Here is a 16,753-nt window from a genome sequence, read left to right on the forward strand (position 1 = left end):
GATCTTTTAGTATAGGGTAGAAGGAACAGCACCTACCATGTGAATCTGTGGTCTTTCCAGCAAGCAGCTATAAGATAGGGAGATGTTCATCACTTGAAATTTTACTTTCAAAGTACAGGGCCTAATTTGCAAGGGCATCTTTATATCTCCTAGAACTTTTCACATAGTCCTATCAAATGCTCGAATAACCATTTAGCTATCTTTCATATGTGAGTAATCAACAGGTAGCCTTACCAAGGCTGACATAGGCATGACGTTAATAGCAGAACTTTTGGTAATGAGGATTTTAGCTATAATATGGCTCTTGTATTTGACAGTGATATGTAGAGCCTTAGTGTTTCTCCCTCTTTTTAGAGGAATCTCATCGTCACTAAAGGATATATGATTTGGCATGACCAAGTTTGCAGCCAAGTGATTCACATATTCAACTAACATATTATTTGGCATATATGCCTGGTTTAATACTTTCAACAAGGCATTTTGATAGGGTTTTGAATTCAATAGTAATGACAATAATGAGATTCTTATCGGCATCTTATTTAATTGTTCCACCACTGAATATTCACTTTGTTTTATTAATTTTAAAAATTTACATGCCTCTTGTTCGAACATCGACTTTGGACAGTACTCTTCAGGTACCACTTTTGGGTTATTTCGTTCTTCGCCTACCTTAGTCTTTTTTTTTCTAGCTTTTTCTAGCATTTTTGGAGTGTAGCACTTTTCATCTCGAGTAATGCCCCTTACACCAGTTATATTGGTAGCATTAGTTTGGGAGACATTATCTTCTTACCACAGGACTATTGTGTCACAACCATATTTTCATGACACAGCCCTATTGCTCTTTTAAGGGAATGGAGCAAGGACTTTAAAAGTTACTGGCTTAGGGGCAAACTAGTCCACGATTGGCCTTAGCTTATTCTTATAATAAATTGTTAATGGTCTTGGGAATAGCTTCGATGATTGGTCGATCATAGACACTTTAGCATTCTTTGAACCATACATTTCTTTGTAGAATTCAATCTGGTATGAATCCATGAGCTTTTGCACCTCATTATGAAATTGCTCATAAGTTTTAACGGAATGGCCAGATGCCCCACTTTGATATTTACAGCTTTCACCTGCTACATATGTTCCATGATAAAATATATAGACTGATTGGCTGTATCATGTCAGCTTTTCACAAAACATCAAATAGCTGACTAAGAGGGGTCTTGACCTCTGCTACCTTTTTCTTCAAATAATGCTATCGTTCTTCACTGAGAGCATTCACATGATGATTCGGTAAAGGATTACCACTAACATTTGGTGTATTTTCTCTCCTTATATCAAAATTGAGCATTCCATTATTTATCAATCGTTACACTTTGTGTTTAAGGGCTATGCAATTTTTGGTGGAATTACCAACAACCCCTTAATGATAGTCATAATGGACTGTAGAATCATACCATTTTGGGGTATGGTGGCTTGGGTGGCTTTACTCAGCTAGGAGTAATTAGATGATTGTTATAGAGCTCTTGATACAACTCCGTATATGTCATGGGAATTGGACGAATATCAATTTTTCACAAGTAGTTCGTTGCTCTCGTGCACCACTCGTAGGATTAGCCAATCGGATTTGAGGTTTAGGAAAAGGTTGAGTGTTGTGGTCATATATGGCAATCTGTGATCTAAAAAGAGATCGATAAGTTTAGGGGTAAAGTTACTACGAATTTGGTTGGTACTGGTAAGCATTATTCACAGTGAAATAATTTTGAGAATAGCTCTGTGGTGTGTAGGGATGATATCCCCTGAATTATTGTTTACCAAAGCACATAGCTTGAGCTTCAGTCTCTTTTTTTCTTAGGGCTCTTTTAGTGGACACCTCTTATTTTTCTAACTTGCCATTCTTGATGGCACTCTTAATAATTTCGCCAGAGATTACCATGTCGGCAAAATTCTTGGTTGCATTCCCTATCATCTTTTCATAATAGGGTAATTTCAGAGTGCTGACAAACAACACTGTAGTTTTTTTCTCAGTTAGAGGAGATTGCACTTGAGAGGCTACATCCCTCTACCTTTAGGCATATTCTTTAAAGGACTTATTTGCCTTCTTCTTCATATTCTACAAAGATAATTGATCATGAGCCAAATCCATAATATGTCGGTATTGACTGATAAAATCATGAGCCATATCACTCCATGAATAGATGTGGGTTCTATCTAACTGGACATACCACCTAGCAACTAAGCCAGTAAAGCTATCTTAGAAAACATGCATTAATAGCTTTTCATTGTGAACATAGGCTGTCATTGTCCTACAGTACATGATAATATGAGTATTTGGGTATTTTATACCATCATATTTCTCAAACTTTAGTACCTTAAACTTATAGGAATAACCACATTTGGGATCAGATAAAGCCAAGCAATATCAATAGAACCATAAAAACCAATTCCTTCCACAGCTCGCAACCTTTGTTAAAGCATACTAATCTTTGAGTCTTTCTGAGATTCAACCACATTTGCCTTTTTTTTTTGTTTTTTTTTCATGTTATCTAGATTAGTAACTTGAATTGTTTCAACTGCCTTTTCAGTAAAAATAAGATTCACATAGCTATGGTAATGCCTTGGATAAGGCTGATGGCATTCCAAGATATGTAGGATATGTGAATTATTGTGGTGGTACCTTTTATGTAGACTGGGTTTGATGTGGACCAAAACCAGGTGGATATAAAGGGTCAGCCACTTCTTGTGATGGAAGACCCTATTGGCTAGTATTCTCTTCTACTCTTTTCCCTTTGTCTAACTTGTTGAGAGCATCTAAAATTTTACTCAACTCATTCTCAATCTTTTCCTATGCTTTTTCCAATTTTTCAAATCGATGAGAATTTTCTTGCTCCATTTGTCTAGCTCTAGCTCTGGTGTTGTATGGATGAGTGGGATTTCTACTGGATGGAGCTATCCTTGAACTTTGAGTATCACAATTATATGGATATTAGAAATTATGCGTTCTATGTTTAGATGTGCAGATGCATGTATGAAATGTACTAATATTCACCACATCACCAATATTGATAAAAGAAATCTCTATCTGAAACTTTATTTCATAAAATTTCAAAATTACATATAATAAAGTCAAAACAATACTCTAAAATCCTAAACATCATCATTTCTTCTTTTAATGCCTCCTAACAAATTTCCTAGTTTGCTAGTAATGATTTTGTGCCTTGTCTAGGAAATCAAGCAATTGTCTCCTATGGGCTCCCACTGGTTGCACTATAGCCTTCAAATCTTTCATTTTTTCTTTCATTTCTGATGTTTTATCCATGACAATGCATAACTAATCAAAAAAATGCCTTAAATGCAGTTGTTTTTTTGTGTACATGTCTTTCCATAGCTCATTGTGCCTAGCTTACCTTCTGCATTCATCAGACAAGGCTTCTACTTGTGCCTTGCATCGATCCACTACTTCTTGTAGCATCTGACTATGTCTGTGTGCCCTAGCAATAGCCTTTTGTTCTTCTTCTATCTTTGTTTTTAGCAATTCATTTTTCTTTAAAAGTTGAGCAAGCTCGAGTGTGACTGACGAATGTGTCATATCTAGATCATTAAATAAGGCTTTCCACTAATTTTTTTGCTCAATGAGGCTCTGGATTTTCAGCTCTTGAAGTCATGAACACTCTTTCATTTCTATCTTCAATCATTTTTTTCTTGTTCCAACTCGTCTTTTTTAGACTGGAGTTTTCTCTTAACTGTTTCCATTTAAGCAAATGATCTTGAAGAATGGGTTTTAGGGAGTGCCCTAGCTGTTCACTGGGGATCACAATGTCTTTTCCCCTCTTCACATGCCATACACTATACTCTGCATTGACATCATAAGTAAGCCTCCCTTGGTTAACTTTGGTGGTTTGCTTTCATGCCTTTTTAACCTTTTCGACCATTCCATATGCCCCTTAATCAGTGAAAGAGAATTCTCACTAATTAAGTTCATAAGTTTTTGGAATGAACTGCTTACATCCAGATTGTCTTCTTACTAAAGTTAGGGCATAAGTAACAACACCCCATAAGCCTAATAGGAAAACCTATGGCTGATCTCCACAACTGTATAGCATTGTATCATGATGCATCCAAAGTGCTCTCCAAACTATTCTTTGACTATCGAGGGCTCAAAAGTAAGAAACCCATTCTTCTTTTGGCTTTGTTTGAGGCCATGTGTTGCAACAAAACTCTTTGATTAGGATACTAGAGTGAAGGTATGGTTTATGGAACTGACTTTCTTTACATTCTGTATGACTCTTCATTCAAACATAAAGCAACGTTAAGCACCCATTGAATCGACCTTTATCATTTTTACGACAAAAGTTTAGAAAATGAATGGTTTCTACTAAAATGGTTGGTACTGCAATGACCTGGTATGCTAACTGATCCATAAAACATCAATATACCTGATGACTTTTGAGAAGATCACTAGTCCATATAAAGCTATAGCCATAGCCATTAACCCCTGATCATCATCTATATGTCCCTGGATTAAATCTCATAGAAAACTCCATGGAATAGCCTTACTTTCACCTTTTATCTTGACACATGCATCGACTTAAGACAGGTTAAGTCCAAACATTTGCACTAACTTTTTATGATAGCCCACCTTATTTGACCAATAGATCTTATTTGGGATTGGCAAGTCGAAGTGAAGTAAGACTATATACTCTTCGATTGTGGGTACCATATCTGCTTCATTAAAGATAAAACATCTATAAGAAGGATCCCAGAACTGGATGAGGGCCCTAATCAAATTATTGTCCATATCCACTTGAAGTAGAGAAGCTATGTCTCCATATCTGCTCTCGAATGCCTTTTACCTTGTCTTACTCATGCATCCCCATACACTGCTTAAGTCTGCTAGATCATTTTACTGTAGCTTGAGATGAACTTTCTTGGGCAATGATGAGATAAACCCTTCAATAAACAATTTCCTTATTTTTTTTGACCCTCATCTAACTTGATTTTCAATTGATGAGCAGACTCATAATGAACTGATGCGACTTTGATTACGTTTGGCCTTCCATAGATGTATGTCGGAGATCTAATTTATCAATAACTGATAAGTGGCAAATACTTCCTACATGATAATGATGCAAATGATAATATGAACACGAGAATGATGCATAGAATGAAATGATGATATGGAAATGTTGCAGATGCACAGAATCAAACAAACAAAAGGGTTAGATAAGCAATATACAAATTGTTCCTTCTTATGTCCTAATTTTGGGTTGTATCTAAGGATAAGGAGGAATGGTTCTATCTTAAAGTTGGCCACTTAAGAATGAACTATATGCAGGGTTAGGTGATTTTGACTATTAAAGGTTCCCAAATTGTTCCTTACATTATCTTTCATCATAAACTAATAAAGCAGTCCAATCCTCACCCATTACAAGGTACTAATGGAAAGAATTCAATTTGAGTGGGAGTATTTCACTAGCCATTACGTAGATTATTATCTCACGAGAGCATAGGTACTTTACTCCCTCGTAGGAGGGTCGGAGCTCGGGTGTAGAGCTCATGTAATGTAAATGCATGTGATAATGTGTGTGAAGGAACACATAAGTTTCATGCCCCAAAATCCAAATAAAAGACAAAAAAGGAAATATGTTAGTAAACACAAATCATTAAAACCATTAGACGAAAGGGTAAGATAAATTCAAAAATTATGGCTTGACTCTTTCGCAGTCCCCAATGGAGTCACCAAACTATCATAACGTCTAGATCCAAGGATCTATCGCTAGATTTAACAAATGAATGGAGTCGCCACCAATCTTTTTTTTCTAGGTGTGATTGGTCATCTAAGGAATCTATCCTCTTAAAGATCTCCTAAGCTTGACTAAGGATTCCTAAAAGAATAGGTTCGGGTCTACTAACCAAAACTGGATTCAAGAGTTCGGTTACATGTGGGGAAGGTTATAGCACCCCCACATGCCCATCTAAAGGATGGTACCATATTATTTTAAATTTATCCTATAGTCTTAGTTCTAATGGTTTTTATATTTTATGTTAAATATTAAAAATAATTTTTAAGATTCTCCATCAATCTAGTAGAACTCTTAAAAAAATACTTCCTCACCTCAAGAGTATTCAAGAATCCCATTTGATATCTTGAAGAGGCTCCGTCGTCGAAAGATTTTTGTTAGCTTTATTTTTTTTTTGTCAAAAATATATCTAATTATCCCACCATTTTGGCCAAATTAAAAATATTTTTTCTTTCTTTGAATTTCTAAAATTTTCACAATTTGGGCCTATTTAGAAATTCTTTTTATTTCTTTATTTTGGTAAGAAAATAATATGACAATTATTTTTATTGAAATTCCACCTAAATTATTCCACCATTTAGGCCAAATTTAGAGAAAATTTCTCACCTAGATATTTCTTAGGAATTTACCATTTAAAATTTCTAAGAATCTCATCATTTGATAATTATCACATTTTTTCAACCAAAACTTTATTTGGAAAAGAATACAATTACTCTTATTGAAATTTCATCTAAATTATTCTACCGTTTGGACTAAATTTAGATAAAAATTTTCACTTAGAGAATTCTTAAAAAATTTACCATTTGAAATTTCTAAGAATCTTATCATTGGGTAATTTGTATTTAATTCAAAAAAATTTTACATTTTTACATTTTTCATTTTTTACTATTTTTTTGCTAGAAAATAAATATTAATTATTGTTATTAAAATTTTATCTAAATTATTCCACCATTTGGGACAAATTTAGACAAAATTTCTCACCTAGGAATTTTATAGAAATTTATCATTTAAAATTTCTATAAATTTCATCATTGGATAAATAATATTTATTCCCAAAATATTATTTTTATTATTTTACCTTTTTTATTTTTATTCTTATTAAATTAAATCATGAAAAAATACTACTAAAATAAACAAACACAAAAATAATAATAATAATTTAAAAAAAGTAAAATTAAAAATACCAAAAAAATGGAAACGGCTCGGCTTACAGTTGGGAGTGGCTCGACTCCAGAAAGAAAAACGGCTCAAAAACACTGCTTAGGAGCGCGCGGCCTGGCTTGGCTCATCTCCAGAGATCGATTGGCACAAGGGTTAGCGAATCGGGTCACGATCGAGTCAGGTTGACCCAGACAAAAACGCGCGGACCTGGGAACTTACTAATGCTAAAACGACGTTGTTTTGCCCTGATATAAAAGCCTAAATCTAGTCTTTTCTTTCAAAATTCTTCTTTCCTGCTCTCTCTCTTCCCCTCTTTTCTCTCCCTTTCTCTCTCTATCAGAACCCAAAATTTGGTTAAATTTTCACCGGATTCTAGAAAATCATGTTGGAATCTGGAAAAACCTGTCGAAAAATACAAGTTTCGTCGAAAAAGTCATCGAAAAATTGATCAGATCTGGAAAATTTTCTAGAAAAAAACCAAAAAAATTCAAAAAAAAATCCTAAACTGCTTCTACGATCGCTACTAACCCCTTTGAGTTTTTTGCCTCTATTTTCTTCTTTTCGTGTGTTGTTTGATCCGGTTTAAGCTTATATTTATAGGCATTGATCAGAAAGGTTTTTGATCAATTCCTATTGCTTATTTGACTAGGATTCAATCTTACCACTCCACCTTCTAGAAGGAAAATAGAAATTAAAACCTAATTTCGGACCAAGAAACCAAAAAAAAAATAAAAAACCAAAAATAAAAAGATAAAATAAAAAATAGAAAACCAAAAATAAATAATAATAATAATAAAAACTAAAATCGGGCCATTCTGCTCCTATTTAGACCCAATCTAAGCTAAGTTCAATGGACTTAGACCCAGCTCTTATCAAACCAGGCCTAATAGGCCTGGGCCCGGGCAAATTATGGTGTCTACAGTTGGGAATAGGACCTTCTAATTGATTGTAAGAGATATTCACAACAGTCAATCTTTGCAAACCATTAAAAGAAATTGCGATGGAACCATTAAGCATATTGTGAAAAAGGTCCAATATTTCCAAGGAAAGTAATTTTGCAAGCTGTTGTGGTATCTCCCCGATAAGTAAATTCTGACTTAAAATCTAGATTTTCAAGACCGTATATGCAGCTTATTGAAATTGGAATGCTTTCTCCAAGTCTATTCTTGCCCAAATTCAGGTTCAATAACTTAGAGTATTTTCCAAGTCGATTAGGAATTGATCCACTTAAGTTGTTTGTTGCCAAGTTAAGATGTCGTAGGTTTGAAAGAACTCCAATCTCTGGTGGAATTTTGCCTGAAAGTTGGTTACCACTTAACAAAAGATTGAACATCAATGTCAATGCTCCCAATTCCCTGGGAATCTCACCCATGAGATGATTTGAAGAGACATCGAGTTCTTGTAATTGAGTTGCATGTTTCAGCTCAGGTGGTATCTTTCCGGAAATGTTATTATTGGAGATTCATGGGCTTGTTAGACAATGGCATTGCCCCCAGTTTGGCGAAAATCCTCCATAAAATTTGTGGTTGCTTAATGCAATATAATTCAAATTAGGATATATACCAAAAACTTCTGATATATTTCTTGTCAACTGCTTTCCTTCAAGCCTAACTCTGTAAAAGCTTTTGCAGTTTCTTAAACTTGATGGGATCAGACCTGTCAAATTGTTGTTGATAGCCCCAAGATATAAGAGTTGTCCACCGAGGCATACATTCTCGGGTAATGGACCACCGAGACGGTTGCCTGACATTTGGAATGATTCCAAATGAATAAGATTGCTGAACGAAGTCCCTGATAAATGATTAAATAGAAGACTTATAAAGGTTTTGATGAAAGTTTTGGATTCTGGAGTAAAAAAAAATCGACGAATATAGAAGATTAAAACCTAATTAATTTGTTTTTGCATCACCTCCCTTCCTTTGTATTTACAATGCAAATCGACCTCCAATTAGGAGTATATTTCTAATAGGGTTTAGGAAATTGTTATATGCAGCAATTAGTTAATAATTTTTGTTTTTTAAATAAAATATTTATATCATTTTTATAAGCATTTAAGTAATTCTCATAAATTTTATTAAAAGAGAAGCATTATAATGTCAATGTCTCTGAGCAATATGTAAGAATTAAATATACATACATATTGCTATAAATGCAAAGTTTTGATTTTTTTTATATAAAATAAAGTTTGAATTGCTAATTTTAAACCAAAGCAAAGGAATAAATCTATACACATATACATAGGGAACTTTGGTGCTAATATTAATATAAATGGTTATTTATTAATATATATATATAATTGCCATACTGTTATTCAATTAAAATTACAATAGAAATATGTAGTAATGTATTTAAACTGATAAAGAAATTAAAAAGTTCATAAAATTATTTTAAAAGAAATCAATTTTCATCAATTAATCATCATTATATTATCTCTTTATAAATCTAATAACAATTATTTATTGTTTAAACTTTTAATTACTTTTATTTGTTGAATACTCTAATTTCTATTTTATTTTAATATGCCAAACATGCTTTTATTTGTTCAAAGAAATTATAGTCATTTACTATGGAGGTATTAAGTTACAATATCTATGTAGATTGTACACATATATTCACAATTAAACCAATATTCAATTATATATTCATGTACCAATTTACTATATAAACATATATTTATTGAAATTAAACCAAAATTTCAAGTTAAAGTTTGGAACAACATTATCTAAAAGTGAATATCAACTTATTGATTATTTGATTACTTCTTATTGCAGGCTATAAGGGTTATTGGACTGGAACTTGAGCTTAAATGAATAAATGCGGGCCATGTTAGTAGGCTATATTTGTTACAGGCCTATTTAGTTTTATTTGTTTCTTTTATTAAATATGTTATTATTGTTATACTAGATGAGGACAGAGAGAGAATTATGACCTGCAATATCCGGTATTTACGGATTACAGTTATGTTGAGTATTCTACTAAGAATTACAAATGATGAAAAGGAGCATTATATACGATTTTGTCAAGAAATATCAGCAATTATTCTTTCTTCTAGATTTCTTTCTTCTTTTCTCTTTCTCTTTCTTTCTCTTCTTTTTTTTCTTCTGCGATCTATCTGTTGTCGTTATTTTGGAAATTTAAGCTGTGTCATTCTGGTATCAAAGCATCGACTTGGCAATCATGGCGGATGGAGTCTCTACTAGGAAGCAAAAGGAAATCCAAAAAAATGAAGAGGAAATCGCTAAGCTTTAGAATGAAATGTAGCAGATCGATGCAACGATGCAGAACAAATTTGATGTCAAGATGGAACAAATGTTTGGAGTGGTGAAAAATAAGTTACTAGAACATTTGAAAAAGTTGTTGGAGATGGCTCCTAATGATGGTAGCTCGATGCACAACAAGCAATAGGAAGACTTAGTCTCTGTTAGTAAAACACAGAGGAAGCAGGGAATAGAGCCTATTTCTGATTGTGACACAGACAAACCTTCCTCTGGTGGAATGGTGCTTAACAGTTCTTCACATTCAGATCAACCCAGGTACTTGTTTTCTAATTCATGTAAGCTGTTTAATAGTCATGATTTCAAAGGTTGGGCTTTGAAACTGGAATAGCACTTTGAGGTTGACAGGATTACCTGCGATTATATTGATTAACAAAGTTTTTTAAAAAATTAACACTTGTCTTACTAGCGTATATTTATAAAGAATTAACAAATTGATTAATTATTTAAATAGCTATAATGAGTTTTTAAAAAATACTGTATAAAATAATAATCCAAATATTAAATGGATATAACAACTTTAAAAATAATTTGTATAATTAACAAATTACCATAATAATTTTAAAATATATATAATTTTTTTAATATTGTGTAGAGTTCATAAAAAAGTTACGTAGAACCCACACTTTAAATGGTAGACTTTTATTCAATTTTTTTAATTGGCTAATTACAAAATTGCAATAAAAATTTTTTTAAACTAGCTTTTTTTTTTTTTGGCAATTAATTTTGTTCAAAGTCTATCGTTTCTCTGAATAAATAAAACAAGAGTACTCTTCACCATATTATTAAAAAAAAAAAAAGGAGAAAAAGTTATCAAAAGTCAATTGATATTTAATTTAAAAACATGTTGGACTCAATTCAACTATAATTTTCGTTTGGGAAAAAATGTTTTGTATTTAATTGGCTATATATTATTATTATTGAAAATTTAGATTAAATTTAATTACAGTCAAACCCCAGCTTTAATTAAATATTAAAAATGAAAAATATTTTGTGATGATAAGCCTTTGAATTTTTCATATAAGCCTCCATCGTTCTATTATATCCAATTAAGTTCTTAAAAAATTATTTTTGTCTAATTAAACCTTTAAAGTATAATTTTGTTCCATTAGGCTCTTTTTTTTTAGATGAAAATTGTAAAAGAAAGAAAAATTATTTCTTGCCAGATTAACATAGATGCCATAATTCTTTCTATGACGCCAACATTTACATAACATATATTTGAAAATAAAAAAGCTCTTTGGATGCTAATGTGGCCTATTATATGAGCCATTCATTATATATTATGTAAACAATAACTCAACTTAAATATTTATATTTCGCAAAGCAAACATTGATTTAACAAAAACAATTATTAGCATTGACGTGGTAAAAATAAGGAATTTTAATGGTTTTCATATAAAATAAGACTTAATTTAATAAAAGTAATGTTTTATGCTTTTAATTGGATAAAAAAGATGAAAGTTTATATGAGAAATTTGAGAAAACTACAACATTTTTTAGAATTTTAGTAAAAAAAAAAGTACAAATTGTAGTTATGTAGTTTAGAATCATCACTCAAATTCATTTTAAGTGTACTCAATACAATTACAATTAAATTTTGAATGATTTAAAAGGTAGGGAATGAAGAAAAGTTAGAAAGATGAAATTGTGAGAAATAATTTGTATGAGTGTGTATAAGAATAAATGGCCAGTAAATAGTAAAATCAAACGATTATTGTGTGAAGTTGTGTTTATTGTAGTTTGGTGTACTCACCAATTATATTCTTTGTTTATTCAAACAAATAAAAAAGTGACATTAAAATTTCTGTAGCATTCCAAAGCAAAAGTACTATAGCAAATCGGTACTACAGGAGAATATCACAATTGATACTGAAAGTCAAAATTCTACATCTAACCATTAGTTACATTTCAAAAATAGGAAATCTTAAACATACAAATTGAGTGCTTAAACACAGATATTCTATATTACAGTCGATTCACTACAAAAGCTTTATTATAAGAGTGCTTAAACATTTTCAATACAAAGGAGAAAAAAAAATAAATTGAAAGTAAATACACGTGCTTAAAATTATTATTCAAATTATTAGCACCTTAATATTAGCCCCTGCAAACTTCATGGTCCCACAATTCTCCCAATTTTATGATTGAGAAAGGATTGGGCAATGGAAGCGATTGACGAGTAAGGGCTTGAGTGACTTGTCGCATGGTTGGCCGAAGTTGGTGATTGCCATTCAAGCATGCAAGTGCTAGCTTTGTGGTAGGGACAACATCCTTTGCAACTTGTCTTACCGGTGGTGAAAGACGTTGGTCTATCACATCTTTAAGTAAAATTTGTTGGTTCTCATTTGGTACCAATGTCGATGTTGATGCTGATGACGACGACGATGGTAAACATGAAATCAAATCAATAGGATGCCTCCCCATAAATATTTCCATTGTTAGCATTCCAAAACTGTAAACATCACATCTCTCATCTACTTTCGATGTATTAGTCAACTTTACTTAAAAAAATATATCTAATCAATGTGGTCTATTAAGCAAGAAATATATTTTATCAATACACTATTATGTAAGAATAAAGAATATTGAGAAGATTATAAAATAATGTTGAAAAGAAATTGTAAATGTTTAGAAGATTACTTGAAAATTGAAATTGATAGGTTCTAACAAAATTTTACATTTAGTTCATCGTTAGATATATTGAATATTGAAAAATTAATTGTTAAACTTCAAAGATTAATTACACATTCGATACTTGAATTATAGTAAAATTCTTAATTTGATACTTAAAATTTGAAAAGTTACAATCGTGATACTAATTGAACTTTGTTTTAATGTATCAATTTGCACACAAACTAACACTTTTAATTGAATGATGACATGTTTAAAGTATCTTAAAAAAAAGATATCAATAATACCTGGAGCTATGTACCCAAAAGTACCAACAAGTGAGGTCCAATTAGAAGAGTCAAGCTTTAAAAGCCTAGCTGTGCCGAAATCTGAGACATGAGCCTCAAAGTCCAAATCCAAAAGAACATTGTTGCTGGAAATGTCTCGATGAATTATAGGTGGTGAATGGTCATGATGCATATAAGACAAGGCATTTGCCACTCCTTTTACAACATTTAGCCTCTTCTCCCAATCCAACTCCATTGTCTCGTCCTTGTTGCTTAACACCATTCTCAAACTTCCTCTTTCTACAAACTCATAAACCAAAAATGAGTTCTTTGGATGTGAACAAAAGCCATACAGCTTCACAATGTTACGATGCCTATTTCTGATAAAGCATGAATCTCGCTTTCAAAGGCTTTCAAGTTGTTGGAGATCATGCTATCTTCAGATTGGTGAAGTTTCTTCACAGCAACCACCTCCCCAATGGGTAGAGCAGCTTTATAAACAGCTCCATAGCCTCCTGAACCAATGCAATTGTTGGAGCTGAAATCTTCAGTGGCTTCAATAATGTTCTCATAGAGTATTCTTCCGTTATATCCCCACAATGTGAAAAAATCTCCAAGTTGTGCCTCGATGACTCGGATTTTCTGGTTTGGTTCTTTTGGCAAAGAGTAAGGAAACTTCCAGCCATGACAAAGAGCAAAAGAAGAAGACCAAAGAGTGGAAGTACAATGAAAATGATGACTTTGCTGCTTTTTCTATGACCGTTGCTAGTAGCAGCGACAGCACAAGGCATTAGTCCAGTGGCATTACCACATAGTCCCTTATTGCTTCTTAAGGCATCAAATGAAGCCTCATGAAATGCCTTAATGTTAGGAATAGGGCCTTCTAATTGATTGTAAGATATATTCACAACAGTCAAGCTTTTCAAATCATTAAAAGAATTTGGGATGGAACCATTCATCATATTGTGCGAAAGGTCCAAAATTTCCAAGGAATGTAATTTTGCAATCTTCCCAATAAGTAAATTCTGACTTAAATCTAGATTTTGAAGGCCATTTATGTAGCTTACTGAAAATGGAATGCTTTCTCCAAGTTTATTCTTGCTCAAATTCAGGTCCAATAACTTTGAGCACTCTCCAAGTTGATTAGGAATCGGTCCACTCAAATTGTTTGATGCCAAGTTAAGATATTGTAGATTTGAAAGAACTCCAATCTCTGGTGGAATTTTGCCTGAAAGTTGGTTACCACTTAGCAAAAGTTTGTACATCAATGTCAACGCTCTCAATTCCTTGGGAATCTCACCAATGAGATGATTTGAAGAGACATCGAGTTCGTGTAATTGAGTTGCATGCTTCAGCTCAGGTGGTATCTTTCCAGAAATGTTATTATTGGAGATCCGTAGGCTTGTTAGACTATGGCATTGCCCCCAGTTTGGCGAAAGTTCGCCATAAAATTTGTTGTTGCTTAATGCAATATAATTCAAATTAGGATATATACCAAAAGCTTCTGATATATTTCCTGTCAACTGGTTTCCTTCAAGCCTAACTCTGAATAAGCTTTTGCAAGTTTTCAAAGTTGGTGGGATAAGACCCGTCAAATTGTTGTTGAAAGCCGAAAGATTTGCGAGTTGTCCACCCCTGCATAAATTTTTGGGTAATGGACCACTGAGATGGTTATCTCCTAATTGTAATGATTGTAAATGCGTAAGATTGCCAAGCGCTGAAGGAATTGGCGCTGATAAATGATTATGGTGAAGATATATCCTCATAAGCTTCGATATGCTTCCTATGGAAGCAGGGATTGAAACAGAGAAATTATTTTGACTCAACCCAAAGTCAGTGAGAGATTTAAGCATCCCTATCTCTTGAGGTATCGACCCAGAAAACATATTTTGATCGAGGTAAAGAGTGGATAGACTGGTCAAGTTTCCTATGGAAGCAGGGATTGAACCAAAGAAATTATTTTGACTCAACTCAATATCAGTGAGAGATTTAAGCATGCCTATCTCTTGAGGCATCGATCCAGAAAACATATTTTGGTAGAGGTAGAAAAAAGATAAGTTGGTCAAGTTTCCTATGGAAGCAGGGATTGAACCAGAGAAATTATTTTGATTCAACTCAAAGTCAGTGAGAGATTTAAGCATCCCTATCTCTTGAGGTATCGACCCAGAAAACATATTATGATGAAGGTAGAGACTGGATAAACTGGTCAAGTTTCTTATGGAAGCAGGGATTGAGCCAGAGAAATTATTTTGACTCAACTCAAAGTCATTGAGAGATTTAAGCATCCCTATTTCTTGAGTTATCGATCCACAAAACATATTTTGATAAAGGTGGAGAACAGATAAGTAGGTCAAGTTTCCTATGGAAGCAGGGATAGAACCACGTAGATAGTTATCAAAGAAATAAATCTCGGAAACTGAACTCAGCCTCCCTATCTCCAATGGAATGGAACCACTGATCTCATTACTTGCCAAGGAAATCAACTCAAGACCTTTAAATAAGCAAATTTCGGATGGAATATTCCCCGAAAAGTTACTGTATTGCAAGTCAAGGAAGGTGAGCTTGGAAAGGTTCCCAATGTGTGAGGGAATGGGCCCATACAGTGAGTTGTTGCGAAGGTTAAGCCTCATCAGGTTAGGGAAGAAAAGAAAGCTAAGACTATGAAGTGTAACTTTCAACCCAGAATCTGGAAGGCTTAGATTGGTGACGCTTTCAGCCTTGTCGCAGGTAATTCCACCCCAACTGCAATGGGAGTCTCCAACCCACAAAGAAGAGAGCAAAGTTTGGGTGTTGTTGTCAAGGCTAGCTTTCCATTTTAGAAGAGTTTCCGCTTCTTTACCTCTTGTAAGTGCGGCAATGGAGGATGAAGAAGCAAAAACAGAGGAAGAGTGAAGCAGGACAAGTATGAGGAAGAACATGACTTTGAATGGTATTAAGAAAGATGACATGATTTGGATAGTTCAAAAAGGATCTTTTGTTAATTGTTCTAAATTACATTGGCTAGCATGGTCAGGTATTTATGCAAAATACAAGAGCATTTTTGTCACTACGAAACATCAACACCAAGTGGGAAAATATAATTTTATGACCGATGGGTCTTTTACATTTAAATTAATTTTGTTAGATAATGACTATTGGTCTTCTACGTTTAAAGGACAATTTTAGCTTTAATTTGCACTTATTATTAATCAAATATTAAAAAAAAATCATGATAATTATTTTAAATAAAAATTATATCTTATACATCAATCAAATTTTAAATTCTATAAATGAGTTTATAAGATTACTATAAAGAATTAGATCATAAATAAAAAATTATGTAAAGAAATTAATGAATTAAATATGTTATATAAAAATTTTTAATTTTATAAATAAAATTAAAAAAATTGACATATGTTTTTTAAGAATATATCTATAAAAATTAATGAATTGATTAATTATTATACAAATATATGTATACAAATCATTTAATTTTATTTGTGAAATTTAAAATTTTTATCATCAATTTGTATTAAATAATAATTAAATTATTAAATGAAGATGCAATAGCTGTGCAAATTATAAATTAACAGTGAAATCAATATATAAGATAATAATTTTAAATGTATAAATTTTTATTCATTTAATT

At 32.6% G+C, this 16,753-nt stretch overlaps 1 pseudogene; it reads right to left on the reverse strand.

The window, feature by feature from the left end:
* Positions 1 to 12,069: 12,069 nt before the first annotated feature.
* LOC111310516 (uncharacterized) lies at positions 12,070 to 16,073 on the reverse strand (annotated as a pseudogene).
* Positions 16,074 to 16,753: the final 680 nt, after the last annotated feature.

The sequence above is a fragment of the Durio zibethinus genome, chromosome 19 (genome assembly GCF_047325235.1).
Source record: "Durio zibethinus cultivar Kanyao isolate XHJ-2024 chromosome 19, ASM4732523v1, whole genome shotgun sequence".
Lineage (NCBI taxonomy): Eukaryota > Viridiplantae > Streptophyta > Magnoliopsida > Malvales > Malvaceae > Durio > Durio zibethinus.